Consider the following 7,861-nt stretch of genomic DNA (forward strand, 5'->3'; position numbering starts at 1 on the left):
TTGGCATTCTAGACTTTGTCATATTAATAAACGTGCAATTTCAAATTTGTGTAGCATAAGTTTAATTCCAAAGTTATCTAAAAATGATATTGAAATTTATGAATCATGCAGTCAAGCGAAAATTCCAAAAAACTCTCATAAATCAGTAACGTGAGAATCTGAGCCTTTAGATTTAATACAATCAGATATAAGTGAATTATATGAACATTAACTAGAAATGGTAAACGTTATTTTATCACTTTTATTGATGACTGTTCTGATTTTACTTATGTATATCTTATAAAAAAAATAAAAGTGAAGCACTTCACATATTTAAGTTATATGTAACTGAAATTGAAAATCAACTCAACAAGAAACATAAAGAAACTCAGAAGCGATAGAGGCATTGAGTATGATTCTAACATGCTTAATGATTTTTATAAATTAAATGACATTATTCATGAAACAACTGCATTATATTTACCTGAAATGAATGGTAAAACTGAAAGAAAGAATAGAACTTTAACTGAATTAGTTGTAGCTATTATGTTAAGTTCTGGTACAACACCCTATTGGTGGGTTGAAATTTTATTAAGTGAATGTTATGTACTAAATAGAGTCCCCAAGGTTAAAAGCAAAACTTCCCCATATGAAATTATTAAGAATAGACAACCAAAATTGTCTTATTTGAGAATTTGAGGTTGTCTGACCTATGTCCGGATACCAGATCCCAAGAGAGTTAAACTCGCAAGTAGAACCCATGAATGTGTATTCATTGGGTATGTTGTAAACAACAATCTGTACAAGTTTTATGATATTAACACGAAAGTGATCATTGAGTCTAACAATGCAAATTTCAATGAAATGAAATTCCCTTTTAAATTGAGGACTAGTGGAGGCACAAGAACTAGTAAGATACATGTGAGTAGCAATAATGATAATAAAGATGAGTTAGAAATAGAACCTAGAAGAAGTAAGAGAACAATGACCACTAGAGAGTATGAACCTGATTATATGGTCTATACATTGGAAGAGGAACCATTAACCCTCCAAGAAGGTTTGACTTCTTTGGATGCTGATTTGCGGCAAGAGGCCATAAATGATAAGATGGATTCTCTGGAGTCTAACAAGACCTGCCATTTAGCTGACTTGCCTCTTGGTTGCAAACTTATTGGTTGTAAGTGAGTACTGAAAAAGAAACTGAACCTAATGGCACAATGGATAAATACAAGGCTCACCTTATAGCTAAGGTTTCAAGCAAAGAGAGAATGTAGATTTCTTCGACATATTTTCACCTGTTACTAGAATAACATCTATTAGAGTACTAATGTTGATCGTTGCGATACACAATTTATTAGTACATGAAATGGATGTTAAGACTACTTTTTTAAATGATGATTTGGAAGAAGAAATCTATATGGAACAACATGAAGGTTTTGTAATACATGGGCAAGAAAATAAGGCTTGCAAGTTAGATAAGTCGATATATGGTCTTAAGCAAGCACCTAAACATGGGCATGAAAAGTTTAATGACTTAATCATCTCGAATGAGTTTAAGGTGAATGAAAGTGACAAATGAATATATTACAAATCAAAAAATGACATTTGCACTATCATATGTCTCTATGTAGACGACGTACTTATATTTGGTTCCAACATTCATGTTGTGAATAATGTGAAATCATTGCTACGTAACAACTTTGATATGAAAGACATTGGAGAGGCACATGTAATCATTGGTATAAAAATTACTAGGTCAAAAGAAGCAATTTCTTTGGACCAATCACACTATGTGGAAAAGATCTTAAATAAATATAAATACTTTAATTGTAAACCTGCTAACAAACCAGATAATCCAAGTGTAAAACTTTTTAAGAACAATGGTGAAGGTGTAAGGCAAGCTGAGTATGCTAGCATCATTGGTAGCCTTTGATATGTCACTGATTGCACTAGACCCAACATTGCCTATATTGTGAGATTATTATGTAGGTTTACTAGTAGACCTAATATGGAGCATTGACATGCTATAGAAAGGGTAATGTGACACCTTAAGAAAACAATGAACCTTGGATTACATTACCAAAGGTTTCCAGTTGTCCTAGAAGAATTCAGTGATGCTGATTGGAACATTCTTTCAGATGATTCCAAAGCAACCAATGACTATATATTTAGCATAACTGGTGGGTATGTTTCTTGGAAGTTAAAGAAACATACTATTTTGGCTCTATCCACTATGGAAGCTTAGATGATAGAACTAGCAACAACTAGTGAAGAAGCAAGTTGGCTGAGAAGCTTCCTTGCAGAGATTCCCCTATGGGAAAAACCGATTCCAACTGTGTTGATTCATTGTGATAGTACTGCAACTATTGAAAAATTTGAGAACCACTTTTATAACAGTAAGAAATGACAAATTCGTTATAAGCACAACGCTATTAGAGAGTTACTCTCTATAGAAGTTGTTAGAGTGGATCATGTACGCACTGAGAATAACTTAGCAGATCCTTTAATAAAATGACTAGCTAGAGAGAAAGTCCATAATACTTCTCATTGTATGGGTCTATTGCCCTTAGAACAAGGATCGCTCATGATGGTAACCCGACCTAACTAACTGGAGATCCCAAGAAATAGATTCAATGGGTAATAACAAGTTGTGAAGTGATATGAAAATGAGCATGCTATAAAATTATGAGAAGCATGACTCCTGCAACATATGTAAGGATGAGTTAAAACTCTTAATGAGATCTATACTCCAATTGGATTAGAGTACCTAAGCTACATGAGCACTCTTGATAGAATCACCTGTGTGAATGTGGAAGTGAGGGCCGCTTCCTATGAAATTTTGGGGCATAAATTTTTAGAGCGTTCAATATACTGGGATAGACGTGCATGACCTTTAATGCATGTGCTTTACAGAATACACATTTGAAAAGGTTGTGTATGGTTTTATGTCGGAGATAGAGTTCAAGATTATGAATCACTGTAGTAAAATCTGGATCTCATTCACTATGCAAAGGTTCAAGTCGTATAACACCTTTGTTTGTGCACAAACTTATTGAGACCACAAAAATTCCCAAAAATTGGTTTTTAATTTCAAGTTGGGGATTGTAGGAAATTGTTGAAAGAATGATCTTTTGAAGTAAAATGAAAAAACTCACTAGTCCCACTTTGCTTGGAGGAGAGAAGTTGAAAGGCTTTATAAGCCTTAAGTTGCGGCTCAACATTCTTTTTAATAAAATATTTATTAATTAATTTAATTATTTTTTGGGGCCTTTTGGGCTTGGACTTTGTGTTGACCAAGTCAACGCACACATACAACAATGAAAGAGCCGTTGGAGGAGATCTCGCCCATTATGATAGAGTCATTGGTAATAGAGCCGTTGGTAATAAAGTTGTTGGTGAAAGAGTCGTTAGATGCCTCAGGCTATAAATAGAGGTCTCTTTTCCGCATTATAATTTGTACCAAGTTGAAGACATCTACCTCTTAACTTCTCTTCCCCCCCCCCTTATATTTCGTCGACGCATTTCTGGAAACCTTCCCCTCTTTCTTTTTAGGTATCAGTGACAGAATACACCTAGAAGGTGAGTTGAATAGGTGTCGTGGTTTCCACTGACTTCTATTTGCACCAAAGCCCTATTCTATAAAATTACCTAGTTAATCAATTAAAGCTATGACTTAATCGATTAAGTCGCACAGAATTAGCAGTTGCTGAATGGCTCAATTACACAGCCAATTACAGATTATACATAAATGATATATCAGATACATTTGAACATAAATCATCTTTATTTGACAGTAATACTATATTCAAAATATAAACTACAATAGGCAATTAAAAGCTACTAAAAATAGTAAAGAAATAAAGGAAAGAAACAACCTGCAACAAGGTTTTTATACTGGTTCGTTTTGTGGTCCTCTGTAAAACTACATCCAGTCCTCCCCTTGATCCGGGAGATTTTCTTCACTAAAATTGAAATCAATGTGTCTTACACATATACTTTCAATTACAAGACCTTGAACGCTACATTCTTGAGTTCCCATAACCTCTACCTTGGTTTGACCTTACCCAATCGCCTAGGAAAACCTTTCCTACGATTCAGCCCCAACCAAGAGTATGCTCTAAACTCAAGACCTCCAAGTCTTGGTGAAGACTCTCTGATCTCTTTGGTGGTGCGACACCAAGAGACGACTTTCCTTGTTACACAAACAACACAAAAAAACAAAGTAATGTGAAGCACTAAAATAGCTCAAATATTACAAGAAAGAACAAGCTATAAAACCTATACAAATCTCACAATTACTATGAACATGTATAAGATCAAAATCATGAAGAACATGTAATTTCTACCCTTAAGAAATCTCTAAACAGTAATGAAAGAATCATGCAAGAACAAGATAGGATGATGAACACATTTGATAATATACAATGAATAACATGTTAACCCCTAAGCATAATACTATCTCACATGCAATTCTCTCTGTCTATATGACATACATTGAACATAAAAATACGCAACTTAGCAATTCTAATATGAATGTATGAATGTATTAAATCGTATATGATATCTGTTGAAAATGCAGTTTATATAGAAAAGCTGTTTTTCACCCAGTTAATCGATTATGTTGTCTGTTAATCGATTAACGGACTGTTAGAGAGTAACTAAAATCCGTTTTTCAGTTATCTGTTGAAACTGTTAAAAACTGTTTTCACGTTAATCGATTAAAGCTTCACTTAATCGATTAACTATCATATTTTCAGTTAAGATGTTAATTAGTAAACTACCTATATGTTATGCTTATCAACTATACATGTTTTACCTTTATGTTATGCATAAAATGCACAAATAACATGTATGATTAATGCATGAACATATAATAAACTAGATGACATGTCTCATGTAAATGATATGATAGTTTTTAGACTTTGTGAGATTTGTATCTAACTTAGACTCAATAACTAAGACACGTCTAAGACTCTAGTCTAGACATGAAGCTCTTGAATCTTTGGCATGTTGATTTGTTGAGTTGTCTTTAAGCTTTCACTAAGTCCTTAGTGTTCATCAAAACATAGGCAAGCTTAAGTGCTCTCTTGACACATTTCATTTTCATTTCTTTCTGTGACACTTGAGAATTGCCATAACCATCCAAAATGGGAATTTCGAGAACTAACACTAGTGGTCAGTATTGTGGAAAAAGAATTGGCGCTGGTAGCCACACTGTGGGAATTCGAGAATTAGGACTAGTAGCCTTATTATGGGTGTATTCGAGAGCGATTCTTACAGTGCAGTAATAAATTGTATAATAGAGAACTAAGTTGTTTTATCCCGGGGACGACGTGATTGATAATCTATTTGCACAATTTTAGCAATACCATGAAACGTCTTAAAGAGAACGACAAGGTCGTAACTCAGTCAGTAACGATTATTTCATGCCATTCAGAATTATTTCAAGCTACGATAACAACAGATTTATTCATTCTTTGACCAAACTAACTTAAGAAGTATGAATACCAGACCAATACTTTTATAGGCAAAATATTATGTAGAAAAAAAAAATCTGAGTATACAAATATTTTATCATATGAATAATAAAAATAAAAATTACATAATCATCCCAACAAATCATAAGTTCTTCAAAAAATTATTAAAACTGAAAGTAAAAAGAATTGTGTATTATTGTGCAAAATATTCATACTCTACCACAAAAGAATGACTTTTGCATGGATTAAATAAAAATAATAGAAAGGATAAAAAAATTAAATAAGTTTGCATGAGTTAGAACAAATGGAAAAGAAAATATGTTCTTTGATTAGAATTATTAGAAAAGAAAAAATGAATTAGATTTTTAAAGTTCTATTTATCTTTGTTGATGTAGTGACAAACTCATTTGAGGAGAAAATGAGTTTGAAGAGAAAAGAGAAGAAAGTAAAGTTTGGGAGAGAAGAGTAGAAAAGTGAGGGTCAGAGATAAAAATAAGAGTATTGTGATTATTTTATTGAATCTCATTTAAGAATAAATATTTTAGCATGTTTTCACATATTTTTTCCTCTCATCTTTTCCCTTGTCAACTAAATAAGGTAAAATTTATTTTTCCCTCTCATTTTTCTCCTCCATCCCTTTTCATTCCTCTTATTTTCACCTGAACCAAACACAACCTTAAAAGAACTATATTATGATAATATTATGTGCATTTCATGAGCCAATTATTGAGTAAAAGCCAATGTTTACAATTGTATGTATGCGAGAATACACAATTTTTGTCACCATACTATTTTCTGTTGAAGATATACTCCATTTCCCAAAACCAAATGTAATAAACTAATAATAAACATAATGTATAGGAACTTAAGTAGCATGAATAATAAAAAAATATAGGATTTAGTTGACAGAAAAAAGCTTACAAAAGGGTAAAATGGTTACATGCACTACGTGCTAAATTTTCTATAATTGTAATTGTCAAATTTATTCATTATAACTTGGAGTGAAGTATTTATTGCACATTAGTAGGATTGTAATAATAATTATATATCTTTATTATAAAGATTTATAGATAAACAATATATTATATATTATTAATTTGTAGCATTTATATATGAATAATAGATGATCCATTGACATTGTAACAAATTCTTATATTGTTAGTACATACATTATTTTCTCCATTGATAACCAATAATTATGAAGGAGTATATTTAATATAGATATTTAATGTTATCTAAATGGTATAAGTGACTTATATTAAAGGGCAATTTTTGTTTAAATTGTGATTTATACATAAGGATGAAGATAATATGTATTTTATTTAGTATAACCAAGAGTATTGCTTATCCTATAAGAATGAGCTAATCGTTTATGGAGTGCATGTCTATCTCTATTAATGAAGTTTACTTTAAAAAATGGAACATTTGACATCTGTTCTAGTAAAGTACATGTGAATCTAGTAATATCTTATATTACTATAAAGAATAAGCAAATCATAAATGATTAAAAGTAACAAATAATAAAATGATCAAAAGAAAATTCATGTTAAAAACAACACTCCAATAGTCTAATTCGACAATGACTAATAAGAGGCACTAGGGCTATGTTTATAAGAATAATAAAATGGGGCAAATAAGAAATAGAATGATGAAATAAACTAGTTGGATGTTCTTGTTAATTATTTTGAAGGATAATGGAATGACAAGTCATACAATTTTTTTTTCCTATGCGTATAAAAAATGGATCCAATTTCTTGTCCCAAACTTTTTTAAAAATAAATTCAGCACCATTCTCTTTAGTTCTTTTCCTGTTATTATATTGTCCTTGTAGACTCATTATTATATATAAAATTACTCATGCCAATAGCTTATGAGTGTGAATGAATATTATGATATTTAACTTTATAGGTATTGTTGGGAACAAACGAAAATCAAATAGTAAAGAGTACAGAAACAAGAGAGTAACACAAGAGATTTTGTAACGAGGTTCGGTCAATTATGTCTACTTCTCCAGAAGCGTTGAGCGGCTACCACTATATATTATTAGAGAATAATGATTAGTGTTTGACTATTCTTCTTCTTGTTACATTAGGTTTACATAACATAAATATATATGACCCTCTACCCCAACCCCTTTACATCAGCTCAAATCCATAACTTGTATTGTTGTGACTAGAGATGAGTCATTGCACAACATGTACCCACATATTTATAAATTTATATTTTAAACAAATATTATATATATATATGTATTATAATTTTTAAATATTTTAAGATTATATATTATCTACTTTATTATTATTATTTTATAATAAAATTTAGTAATTGACCTATAATCATAAATTCATTATATACATATCTTATTATTCATGTAATAATTATTTTTTATATATTAATAATTATAA

The sequence above is a fragment of the Lupinus angustifolius genome, chromosome LG04, assembly GCF_001865875.1.
Source record: "Lupinus angustifolius cultivar Tanjil chromosome LG04, LupAngTanjil_v1.0, whole genome shotgun sequence".
Lineage (NCBI taxonomy): Eukaryota > Viridiplantae > Streptophyta > Magnoliopsida > Fabales > Fabaceae > Lupinus > Lupinus angustifolius.